The sequence below is a fragment of the Onychostoma macrolepis genome, chromosome 09 (assembly GCF_012432095.1).
Source record: "Onychostoma macrolepis isolate SWU-2019 chromosome 09, ASM1243209v1, whole genome shotgun sequence".
NCBI lineage: Eukaryota > Metazoa > Chordata > Actinopteri > Cypriniformes > Cyprinidae > Onychostoma > Onychostoma macrolepis.
The window spans coordinates 8,605,949-8,619,432 of record NC_081163.1 but is presented as its reverse complement, the minus strand read 5'-3'; the positions used below and the strand labels follow the sequence as shown (position 1 = coordinate 8,619,432).

At 37.7% G+C, this 13,484-nt stretch overlaps 1 protein-coding gene across 11 annotated transcripts in view; it reads left to right on the top strand.

The window, feature by feature from the left end:
• The first annotated feature begins 7,193 nt into the window (after positions 1-7,193).
• Positions 7,194-13,484, top strand: part of pcbp3 (poly(rC) binding protein 3) — a 73,135-nt gene continuing 66,844 nt past the window's right edge. For 3 of the 11 annotated variants that reach the window (XM_058786789.1, XM_058786798.1, XM_058786799.1), the window contains exon 1: positions 7,200-7,787. The gene's annotated coding sequence lies outside the window, so the exon portion shown is untranslated. Of the gene's footprint in view, positions 7,788-13,484 lie in introns of all 11 variants that reach the window. The other 8 variants (XM_058786795.1, XM_058786793.1, XM_058786794.1 and 5 more) reach the window with 6 other exon arrangements.

Sequence of the window (13,484 nt, the reverse complement as noted above, 5' to 3'; positions counted from 1 at the left end):
GAGGGCCTCAAGGCACAAATCAGAGACTGCTGACAGCAAGCTGGTGAAGCGGCCCCTTTTGTATCTCAGGACTTAAAGGTCCTCGGCGAACATTTCGGGCAGGTGGACTGAGTCTGTGGTAAAATAACCCATGGGCATTTGAGAAAGCTGATTAAGTGAAAATTAAGCAAAATGGTGTGCCAAAAAATAACTAAGATGCTATGGCTGTTAAGGAGTACTGTTTAAAATGGTTTCAGATGGAATATGGATCGTCACAGGGCAGGATGACAGCAGGAACTCTGCAGGAGTTCAGCAGGATGACTGTCTTTATGATTAAATATTGTTGTTTTTGTTGTGATCTGTACTGAAACAAAAGAAGACAAAGTTTTATTCAAAGGTAAAAGTCCTTAAATGCACAAATCTTTTCCCAGAAACTTCCAAATGAGTAATGGGTGCAAATTCGGATATATTTAACAGCAGCATATCCGTGCTACCCATCAGCAGTAGGGGGACCCTCAGGGGAAATCCCAGGAAAACAATTTAGATTAAAAAAAAAAAAGTGTAACTTTTTGTTATTCAGATCAAAGGCAAAAGTGTCTCAAATTAACTTAAACTAATATAGAAAGTATAGCAGTTCGTTTCATCTGTACGATTTCTACTATTAAAGTAACTTTTCGCCTCATCAACCCTTTAGTTTAGCGCCCATTTCGATTCGGATTTGTCTGAAAGAGCCGCTCTCTAAGGGCCTGTTTACACCTGGTCACTTCATGCGTTTTCTCTGATCGGATCTGATTTGTTATAACGTTTCCATTTACACTTGGCCACATAAATGTGTCTTCGCAAAACGGATATAAATCCGTTCTTCAATTCCCGCGCTATATGCAAATTTAACGGAGTTCACATCAATGAAAGCAATAGATATGCGCTGCATTTTATTCATTACCAGCTAATTTCAATATGAGAGACCGCAACAGGAGAGAGCGCGGCATCAGCACTGGAAAGATAGGTTAGTCTCAGACACTTTTAATGAAGATGAGTGTGTGTTGCGCCTCTGCGACTTACTTTCAGTTTCATTCGCGGCAGTTTGCGCGTCGGCTTGCTGAAGAGATACTGAGCTACTCATCCGCGGTGATGCTTGTTGCATTAGCGCTGTCATATCTGACTATAACATGCCATAAAACGCTCTCACACGTTTATTATTTTAATATTTTGGGAGGAGTAAAATTAGCATAAGTGGTTTCAACAACCAGATGCATACACTTGTCCAGTTTCGTCTGGAATGCGGCCCAGACCTCCTCCTGAAGTGGTTTGAGCGATCGGATTTATATCCGTCTCGAATGCGTTTCGGAGGGCATTTACACCTGTTTTTTCACGATCGGATAGAAAAAAAACGCATGACGTGACCAGGTGTAAACAGCCCCTAAGTGTGAATTGTTGATGTTGAGAACCGTTTGGACCGATTCATTCTGAATGGTAAATTAATAATTTAGACCATTCGGATTCAAAGGCTCAACCTATTCAATAAAAATATACGACTCCATAGAACAATTTGTTCACGAATCAGACATGCCGTCGGTGGTTAAATATAAAACATGTGTTATTTTTTCTCCATCCCTTCAGTCTTTATTTTGCCTTTTATATGGTTCTCATTGTCATATTATCTAGTTTGGAAAATGTAAAATTGACGGGCCACGGCAAGTCTGAAGGTTAGTGATGGATATTCAGATTTTGAACTAGCCTAGGCCTAAACCCTTGACCATTACGTAAACCAGAGGGAAGCGAGTCCACAACAAAACATTTAGAATGGTTATCAGGTAAAAATATAATTCATAAGATTCAGCAGTAAATTGGGAACTCGGAGGATTTGCCTAAACTGATTCTATACGGTGAATTCGCTCAACTCGGTCACGATAATAAGCGTCTTATTTCTTTTTGCTCTTCAAAGCTACAATCGCGCGTGATTAATTCTTTCTCGCGATCGTGAATTTGTGTGAATACATTTATAACCACGCAATGTGTTTGTAGCTTTGATGCGGCTTCTATACAGTGTAGAGCCATCTTTGTCATTTCTAAAGGACCTACATCTCTCTCAAGGTTGATACAATATTCAGGTAATTTCTCTTCATTACGTATTAATCAATTTTGCCGTTTCAAATAAGTAATTCAAAACATTTTATATATTTATTAAAACTTTTATTATCTATCTATCTATCTATCTATCTATCTTATTTAAGTATTTCTGGTCAATGTGTAAGCCTTTGTGTGTAAGCCTTTCTTCAATATCCTTTCTTTAAGACTTTAAGGTATATGACTATACAGAAAAGTGAAAAATAAACCTAAGAAATTCACTTGATTAAAATGTGACAAACAGTTTCCACAGTAAAAAAAAAGATTGCATTTATGTTTCTATATAGTCGTGACTCAGTATTTTTGATATACAGGCTCAAGCTTAAATGGAGTTTTATGGATAAATATGTATTGTGCCTACATGTGATTTTTTATTTTTATTTTTTTTACGACACTAACTTTTTATGGATGAGTTTGACTGTATAGTAAGGGAAAAGCAGCACAGCACCTCATGAAGCTGGTTGATTTGCCAATCACTAATTCTTACACATCCATTTGTGTTATTTCATACTTTTGCTTTAATATTATTCTAAAATGTGGAAAATTGCTGATAAAATAAAATAGAAATCATGCTTTTACTTCTAGTATATATAAGCATAACAGTTAATACAGCACTGAAGTATCCTAAATATAAGCCTTCTTTTTCTATTCTTTGCAATCAGTTTTTTATACTGACCCCCCAAAAAGGGGTGACAGATCCAAAAGAGCTTGTTGCACCCCTGTCGAGTGATATAGTGTCCACGTAAGTCTTTGTGATTGCAAACACGGGGAACAATCTGCAGCTGACTGCAATCTCTAGCGCTGGCACAGGAAATCTATATTTAGCAGCAAGTAAGTAATAACAAAGCGCATCCAAATGGTCTACAGACGGTAATGATACGAGAGCGGGACAAGATGTTGGCTTTAATTACATTGGTAGCGGAGGCAAAGCCATGTCTGTTAGACGTGCTGTGTTTATGCTGTCTTTGTGAGTCACTGAAATGAAGATGCTGTGCCGCTGAGCGCTGTTGGTTTTATGGAGGTGGTTTATGCTGCTGCTTCATTTACTATCTTGTGCTCTCGTCTTTGCATATGAAGGTGCCAAATTTGTCAATGAGATGCAGCTTAAATGAGATGTCACAAGAATGACTATGGAAATATGATAGCCCTCATTACTCAAAATTATATTGAGCAAAATATTGGCTTATTTGTTGCACTAACAATGAAATCATAGTCATTGCAATCTACAGACTGTCAAAGTTACTAAACCATATGAGAAGGGTCCAAAATGAATTTTATGTCTCACTCATGCGCCAGTGGATGTTAACTGAGGTGATTTACGAACCATAAATATTTTTACCGACCATGAAAATGTGTTTTAAATAAAGCATTAGGAATTTCCCTTATGTTTTGAGATAAAAACATACTGTAACTTTCAGAAGTTTTAGTTTTAGTATTTCCAATCCCAAACATCTTCTGATCAGCTCATGTCACTTATTCCAGATGAGAGTCAAACTGTATTGCAATTGGAAAACCATGCCTCTGTTTACATTTTTGCAAAATTCCAAACACGTAGGCTACAATTCACTGTAGGTTCAGCTGAAATGGCCACTAGTTTTAGTAAAGCACCAACAACTTTTATTCCTGTTCACACAAATTAATTACAGGGCAGATGATCAAATAATAAAGACTTGTTTATTTTCAAATGGTTCCTTGCAGATGTTTTGACTTTAAAAAATTTATCATAGTGCAGAATTTGTAAAGTAATACATTTTGATGTTTTTGCATTACATAATCATCTATATTTGTATGGCTTTTCTTACTTTTGACTTAGTAAACTTGCTCGATAGCGCACCTGGTACAGCATTGCTCTTGCAATGCAGCGAGTCATGTGAAACATGAGTCACGAGAAAAAAACTCTAAGACTTGTCGAAGCAAGCTATAATGGCATGTTTGCTTCAACAAATGAGATTTTATCTAACGTTTGCTTTCGATAAAACTGTCAGTTAAGTTTAGTGTAGGCGGTACGTTATTTTTAAACATGATAGAGCATTAATCTTGTAGAGCCACTCACTAGACATTTCGTTTCTAAAATGCTGCGATATGTACAAAAATGAACATAACGAAACATTGCTTTTAGCACAACGAAACAACGAAGGATATTTTTCTTTGAAAGTGTCACAAAACGTACAAGAACCGATACAACATCATTTTGCAGAAATGTTCCCAAAGAGTTTGGGTTGTATTTATTATCGTAATTCTTAAAAATGTAACAGGCCAATAACCAATTATTCCGCTTTATTTAAAACTACAAAACCGCTATTTATTTCTGTTTGATGCCCACATATGTTTGTTTTTATTATCAGTCACTGTTTAAAGACATCAAACCCCAGTATAATGACATCCACTTGTAAGTGCCACATGTTATAAATCCTCTTGCCTAAGCGGTGCCCATCTCCCCTGCTAAGCATGACATTTAAAGCATGATTGTACTCCAGAATTAATGAATATTTGATGAGATATGTTTCTGAAATTGTAGACTAAGGCAGTGGTATGCCATGCGCTCAAAACCCCATTGTTGAAAATGCGTTTATAATGAAACAGATCTGTGTCTCAGACTGAATGTAAATCACTGGGGCGGTAAGTGTGATGACAGCCTCGATATACAGGCTGAATAAATACTATTTTTTTTATAGTGATTGTGGATATTTACGCATCAAGCCATACATAAGCCATTAAATCGCTTGTGCATCAATGGATTTACGTCTAAATCTCTGTTATTGCTGGCACAGCGCGGCAATGGTTTTGGCAGGTTTAGTGGTGGAAGTTAAGTGCTTTTTCCCCTCACTTCTCTCTTCTTAGACCTGAGTTCACTTGTACCTTTCACTCTCATAGCTCTCCACACACCAGTATCTCTGCAGCTGGAAACATATCCGATGTGACATCTCCTCCTGTTGCTCATGCATTTTTTATGGGCCCTCCTCTCCCACCCAGTCCTCTTGGAGGAAGCCCTGCGCTCTGTAGCGTGCCACAGTCTATAGCACATTTCACTGTCGCTGTCAACTCCATGTTTAAGCTGCTTTACTTGTAAATACTGAAACGCTGATGTATGTGATGTCTGCGAGAGCTGTTTGCGAACACCTGCTGAATAATCATAGGTTTATGCTTGCTCATTTTATGCATATCGGCCCATGTTATGATGCATGATATTGATAGGTGCATCGATTTCACCGCTGCACAAGATTCACTGAGCAGAAGTGTGTACTCTTTTTAGAAACTGAGAATGGCTCGGGAGCCCTGACCCTGAAATAATGCCTGGTCACTCGGACGTAAGCAGAATCGGGTGCTAAGAGAAGTTTCGCCACTTTGAGCACCACCTTTGTCATCCTGAAAGTGTATAGAGGTGCCTTCCTTGCGGTTGTTAATAGGACATTATTACATCTCTGTCCCCACATCAGTCCTGCTGTGAAGGGGATAGTGCCGGCCGAAGTGCATTACATTCGTCATTCTAACAGTTCACCATTGATCATTTCTCAGGCCAAGACCTGAGCCAGAGTATTGATCTGGAGAACAGAAAAAAAAAGGTCTTATGAAATGAGCTCTGTTCCGGGTCTATGATTTTGGTTTCATGCAGAGAAAGTGTGAGCAAAGTCAGAAATTAACTTTTTGATTAACAGGCAACATTTACCACCCCAGACTTGATTTTAAGGTGCATTTCTCTATATATTTCATATGTATATATTTAAATGAATATATCTAGATGTATATATTTAAAACCACTACAGTTCAAAAGTTTTGAATTTTTAAAGATTATTTTATAAATTGTGACCCTTGACCACAAAACCAGTCATAAGTGTTAATTATTTGAATCATGAGAAGAAAAGCTGAATAAATAAGCTTTCCGTTGATGTATGGTTTGTTAGGATAGGACAATATTTGGCTGAGATACAACTATTTGAAAATCTGGAATCTGAGGGTGCAAAAAAAAACTAAATATTGAGAAAATCGCCTTCAAAGTTGTCCAAATTAAGTTCTTACTTTTATTACTAATCAAAATTAAGTTTTGATATATTTATGGTAGGAAATTTACAAAATATCTTCATGGAACAAGATCTTTAATATCCTAATGATTTTTGGCAAGGAAAAATGGATAATTTTGACCCATATAATGTATTATTGGCTATTGCTACAAATATACCTGTGCTACTTATGACTGGTTTTGTGATCCAGGGTCACAATTGTTTAATTTTTTTAATATTAAGACGTCTTAATTAAGTTAACTTAAGTCTTAATTTGATCAGAAATACAGTAAAACCAGTAATAGTGTAAAATATTATTACAATAAATAATGTCGTCCTTCAGAAATCATTCTGAAATGGTGCGCAAGAAACATTTCATATTATTGTCTGTTATTATTGTGTTGCTTTTTAATATTTGTGTGAAAACCATTATTTTTTTTCAGCATTCTTTGATGAATAGAAACTTGGGAAAAAAACAGCATTCATTTGAAATATTTATTTTAATAAAATATGTATTCATTTGAAATCTTTTGTAACATTTTATAATGCCACTTTTGATTAAATTAATAATAATAAAAGTCTTTATTTTTATTCATTCAAACAACAAATAAACAAACAAAATTGCACCCCAAACTTTTGAACAGTAGTGAATGTATGTAATAGTATTTGATCAGTTCATTTAAAAATGAAATCAGTTTCATGATATGTGATAATATGATCACATTCAGAGTATGTGATAATATGCATAACCAGACTTAGCATATTAAATGCATATTAAGAACTGTCAGATGCCATAAGTCAATGATAATAATGATGATAAAAAAAAAACAAAAAAAAAACAGGCCAACACTTTGAATTTTATTTAGAATTTTTTGATACTAAGCTTGTTTTTTCTTTACGTTTCTGACTCTAATTATGAATATCGGGAGTGAAGCGCCAAGCCTGAAAGTGTCATTGCATGATAATCATGCGCATTGATCACCGTGTTAAAAGTTCCTATTCCTTCTCCTTCTCTATACGCATTATTTCTGCCTGCTTAACATCATTGCACCTTTCCAAAGCCCATCCCGTGTAGCCTGCGCCTCTGCCAGATCTGCAGTGGAGCATGCAGCGTTATTCTGCTAGGTTAAGTGCGGCACAATCTAATTACTCTAATGTCGGTTGCGGTCTTAAATCACACTTATTGGGTAAGTGCGCCCGTTTGTCTGTCCTTCAGAAGGGAAGCTGCTCCGCTCTGCTCTCGGACTAATTATTCCAACTGGATATGAGCAATTGCACTTATTGGCTAGGGCATGGCACCGGCTGCCTGCGCTCCCATTCGTTGCCAGTGAAGTCTGCGTGCGATTGGGTCCTGGGAAGGAGTGGGAGTGGCGTTCTCTCTTTCCTCCCTGTGCTGGAGCGTGTGTGGATGTGAGCACTCTTTTCTCTCCTATTATTTGAGTGGCTGCAGGTACTGGTGTCTGCCTCTTTGCCTCTGTGCCAGAGGGATAAAGAGGGAAAGACAGAGGACTAGTGCTTCATATCCCCCTCTGGCCTCCCCGTCTCCCTGCTCCCTGTCACTCCATCCTTCCTTCCTCCCTCCCGGACCACCCGTCAGCGGCTGGATCAACCCGCCCGGACCCTCCTCCCACAACCCCTTTGACTATCCTCACTTCACCGTCCCGTCTTGTGAACTGAGTGCAGGTAAGCCAGCACCTAGATGTGACTTTGTTGTGCTTTTTTCCCTGCTTCTCTACACTCTTTCCTCTTTGCATGTCATTTTGTCTCTGTTTCTCTCTCTCACACACACACATGCTCTTTCTCACGCACCCTCCCTCACTCTCTTTAGCTTTCAAGTTTTCCCCTCTGGCAGTTCCTCTCAGAGGGAAGCATGCAAAGAGAGATGAGGGATTAGAATCTGTGAGGTCACTGTTTTCGAGCCCAAACTCAGTTCACACAGAGTACTTACCACTTCCTCTATCTAAGACTTTATCTGAAGCGGTGTAATGCCCACTGGCTATGGATACGCTGGAAAACCGATGCTCCGCGCCACGAACCGAGTGTGTACTTTAGCTTCACGCGCTTCCTCTGTGTTGTCCTTGACCCCTGCAGCAGTTTATTTTCTGTGTGTCAGAGTTGTTTAATGCTGAGGTGTTTAGAGGAAATTTACAGATGGTTTGGCGGTTCTAGGATCACCCATGTCATGTAACTACTGGACTGACATATTCAAATAAGGTATTCATTGTTAATTCAGACATTTAATATGGTCAGAAACATACTTCGTGCACAATGCAAGTGCTTGTATTTTTTATTTTTTTTAGAAAAAAGTATTTTAGCATCATTTTTTTGTGTTTTTGAAAGGTATTTACAACAGGACTACAAATGTATAAAAGCGTAATCATTTTACATTTGTGGCCCTGTTGTAAATACTTTTTAAAATTAAAAAAAAATATGGTAAAAAAAAAAAATTCTACCAGTCATCCATTTGTAGTATGATTTTTCTGAAAGTAAACATTGCACTTTTAACATTGCTCAGCCCAACATTTGTTCAGTTTTTGGCAGCACGATCCGTTTATCTGACCAATAGTTTGAGGAAGCATTTAAACATTCAGTGTTTGTTGAAATTAGTGGGACAGAAATGATTGTATGTTCAAGTCCTCGTGGGAAGTTGTAATTTACGATGTCAGGCACATTCAAAATCACACTGATCAGAACAAGATGGCGACGTACCTTTTCTTGAAAAAATACAGCAAGGTTTTTTAACTCGACTTTTACAAAATGAAGAATGCATATCAGGTGTTTTTACTTCATTGAATATATGAAGGTGCTGTAAATGGAATTGTTATAAACAATAAATAAATATTCGTAAATTCCACAAAACAATGATATTTTGTACATGAAACTTTATAGACTTTAACAAATTTACCATCAACTACAGATGTTGAATTCATTGTCTGCCATTTTTCTCACTTTCACACCCCTAACTCAGAAACTCTGGGCTCAAAGAAAATCGAGAGTTTCCCCCTCGCAGTTACAATTTTGTGGTGCCATTCACATGCTATCAACTCCTTAATACAATCTATCCGACGTGACTTGAATATGCAATTGTACTTTTTAATCTAACATATATATTTGCACAGATCTGGCAGTAATAAACCTTAGTATCCAAAAAGGGAGCTATTAAAAGCATAATTCTCGTCAAATGAATATTCCGTCATCATTTACTCAACTTTGCGTTATTTCAAACCTGTATGACTGACTTTCTACTGTAGAACATGAAACAAGATATTTAGAGAAATGTCTCAGTGTTTTTTTTTTTTTTTGGTGTGTGTGTCCATACAATGGAACTCAACAGTAACCAAAAGTATTTTCACTTTTGTTTTCAATAAAACGTCATGATGGTAATTAAATGACAGAATTTTCATTTTTGGGTGATACATCCCTTTAAACCATATTTTTAATCCTTGTCTTATCAGAATAGCGATAATACAAAGAGTTGTTATTATGTTTATAAGATTCTCTCATGAGAAACTATTTCTCCATCAAGACAGTGTTGTTGACCTGAAGGAGAAAACTGACCGTAGATGTTTGGACTTGCATTCCAGGATGCACTGATGCGTGAAATCGAGTAGCTAGAAGCATTAGCGTTAATATACTTGCATAGAGTATATTTTAGGTCTAAATCTACAGAGCACAGCAGACAAAAAAACTGCTTAGGTCTTCATCCAGTTCAGTGCTTTGATGTGAATGGGTGCTGCTTGAGATTGAAGTGGTGCAAACATCAATACCGGCCCATGGTTTGACAGATCTCAAACTTGTCTCCTGCACTTTAGCAGCAAAGACGTTTCCAGTCAATCTGATTAACGGCATTACATCCCCAATGCTTGCTCTTTTTACAAGCACATTACCTGAACATATTCTGTTTCTTAATCAGTTTTTAAATGTAGAGCAGAATTTTCTGGGGTTATTGAAAGCAACGGTTAGGTGAGTGAATTCAGAGAAGAACAGGTGTCTTAATTAACACCATTATTCCTTTGCTGCCTTGTTGGCCTATTTCCAACTGCGGAATAAAGAAGGAGTGATTGTTCAAACAATAAACAAATCTTCAACTAACACAGACGGAATAGCAGGAATGAAAAATGCTACCTCACTTTATTTAACTGAGCATTGAGTTGTTTAGTTATATCTAGTTCTTGTAAAGCGGATTTCATCAAAAGTCTTCAGAGGCAAAAAACAGCGTACCTTATGCTAACCGAGACATACATTCAACCCCCCTTTTTAAAAAAATATTTATTAGAAAACTATCGTAACTTGTTTCCTTTTAGAAGGACATTTAGAAGGACGTTGCGCAGTGACTTTTTAGCTGGCCCTCATGTTTACTCTAAAACAACTCAGCAGCTTCATATTGTTGATTTTATATTGTTTCTAAACCATTGCACAAATAGCGACACCTCCTGAGAAGTAAGACGTGCCTTAGTGCTTGACTTATAAAGAACTGTGACTTTTAGATCTAGTATGTTCTTGGATGTCAAAGTTGTTTCACTGACAGCTTGAGTGTTTTGAAATGTTCCTTTCAGGCAATCAGGATTTGCATTCTAGCATGGTGCCTTTTTTAGCTGTTCGCTTGTGGACTTATATTGGAAAGCTGTGCTCATCACGTAGTATGATTACAAATATGGGCAGATTCTTAAGCTTGAGTAAATTGGAAATGTCATCGATGAGGACTTATATATCCTAAACCACTTTAGATTAGTTTCAGTTGCATATTTACCTCGCTGTATATTTTCATCAGCGTGAAACAGATGCATGAAGTTTTAGGAGAAGCTATTACTTGCCAGACAAGTTCAATTATATTCTCTCTAACAAGACATTTTTTTTTTCCGCTGACGCCCATGATCTCGAAGCAGCTGGTCTTTTTGTGCTTTGGCTGTTTTTTTTTTTTTTCTCCGGATCTCATGCTGTCCTGGCTTCCGAGTTGCTGGTTCGGCAGAGTTGCAGTATCAAAAGGCCTCTGCCATTCCCTGGGCTTCCTCTCCATTCCCAACGTGCCAGGAAACTATGGGAGCCTGGATGTCACTTCGGACTGAGATCCAAACATGAATGTACATGTAAATGATTTCATTTCGAGGTTACTTCAGTGCTTTCTCTAAGTAGGATGTGGAAAGAAGCCAGCTCGTCTTTAGCTTCAGCCAGAAGATGAGCCGCTTTTATTTACTGTATTAAATTTCGCTATAACTGATGCTCTGTGCTGTGTTTTTTTCTCCCTCCCATCCTCCATCCAGTCTGATTGGTACGCAGGTCTCCTCTGCATGGCCGTATAGTAAGTTAAAAACGTCATGGCTGTGTCATAACTCATAAGCGAATGCAAAGTGTTGCCGAGGGCTGAAATTGAATGCTGCACCTTTTCAAAGTTAAGGCCCGGAAAGAATTATGGCCTGTGAAATCCTGGGCCCTTTGTCTCTCCGCAAAGCCACTCTGCAGTGTAATTTAACCCGCCGATGGGCCGTGAGATCAATCAGGACCCAGGAAGCTGATGGGGGTGGGGAAGGAGTCGAACCGGGCCTGGACCCCCCGCAGCCGCCGTTCTTAATGCTTGACTGGGTGGCTCGGCTATTTTTATTGTTTCCAATGATGTAGTGGATTGGAGATGTTCTGGAAAAGGTTAGGGAAACATTGCAGGCTTGTCTGAATTTGTAGAGCCGTGGGTCGTGTAAGCTTCCGATGCGGCTGGCTGTTTGATTAAGTCAGGTCATCCTGTTGTTAATCTGTCAGTGATCCAGTTTAATCAGTCATGCTGTCCAAGCTATACACTGAATGCACGTGCCGCTCTCTGTTTTTGTATGGCAGAGATTCTAGTCTGAAACTTGGACTCAAGTTGTGCTTGAGTTGTAAAATAATTGGCTTGAGATTCCACTTAGACTCAGACAATCAACTCGAGACTTGAATTTGATTCCAAATACAAAAGCCAGGGCTCAACAACAAGGATTTTTTTCCTGTTGACCTACCACAGAGAATTGAGCTTTTTTTCAGGAATCTTTTTTTTAATGTTATTCTTATTTTTATTGTTTCCAGTGATATAATGGAGATGTTCTGGAAAAGTTTAAGGAAACATTGCTTTTCCAAATTCACAGATCTGTCGGTCTACTGACTTGAGGCTTAAATTAAATTCCAAATACAAAATCCAGATCTCAACAATTTTTAGCAATATATTTTTATATTTGCTAGAATAAATTTTTCCTTCATTGTTAAATTTATTATTATTATTATTATTACAGAATAATATTATTATCGATATTTTAATTATTGTTGTTGAAGTAATGAACAAAGGAACATTATTTTATTAAATATAGTACATTTCATTATTTTTTATTTAGTAAAATCTCATAATATTTTATTAATTTTTAATTGTTAAATAATAAGAACAAATGAAAAAAAAAATTATGTTATTATTATAGCAGGCCATGCTGTCACTCTAAAATGTATTAAATTGATTATTCTTTAACAAGGTTTATAAAACTGAACTGTAGTTTAGAGAAGACTCTGCTTAACTCTTCTTGAGAGACCTAAAACTCAACTGTACTTGAAAACATTTGACTTGAGACTTGATTTTTACTTCAAATTGAACAACATAATAAAAATTGAATGTTTTTCGACTAGGTTTATTAAACCAAGCTGCACAGCTGCTGTTACCAATGGGATTTAAGGGTGTATTCACACCAGGAAAGTCCGCTAGTTTGTTTGCTTTGGTCCGGACCAACTACAAAATTGATTTCTTTTGTTTGGTATGGTTCGCTTTCACACTGCCCTTTTTGCAAGTGAACCAGAAATCGTAAACAAAACCACACGTGTGCTAAGGTCATCCATTCATTGCTTCATCCATTCAACCGTACCAGAGTTCGTTTGGAACCGGACCGAGACCACCTCTTCAGCTGGGTCTCGGTACAGTTGTTTGGTCCGCACCTGAGAGCGATTGCTGTATTCACACCTGCCCAAAAGATCCGCACCAAGGGGGGAAACAAACTTGAGTTCGATTCAATCGAACCAAACAATACAGGTGTGAATACACCCTAAGACTTTACTTGGACTCCGAATTCGAAACGTGTGAATATGCAAAATTGCTTGCCCTTCAAAAAGCTTTAGAAAGCCAACCTGTAGTAGAAAACTGTTCTGAAAGGATATTCGAGAATCGACTTGCACTTCACCTCAAAGACTTGAAACTCGACTTGGACTTTGTGTCAGAGACTTGAGAAGATGTCTGCCATATGGTGCCTGTGCAATGCAAGGAGTATAATATGTCAGGATAAGTCTTAAAGAGACTTTGAAGCCTGTCTTATTGCGCTGTCTTGGCAGCGTGGCTGGATCTCAGCGTTTTTGTTTGATTAAAAGCGCACAGGAGTTTGT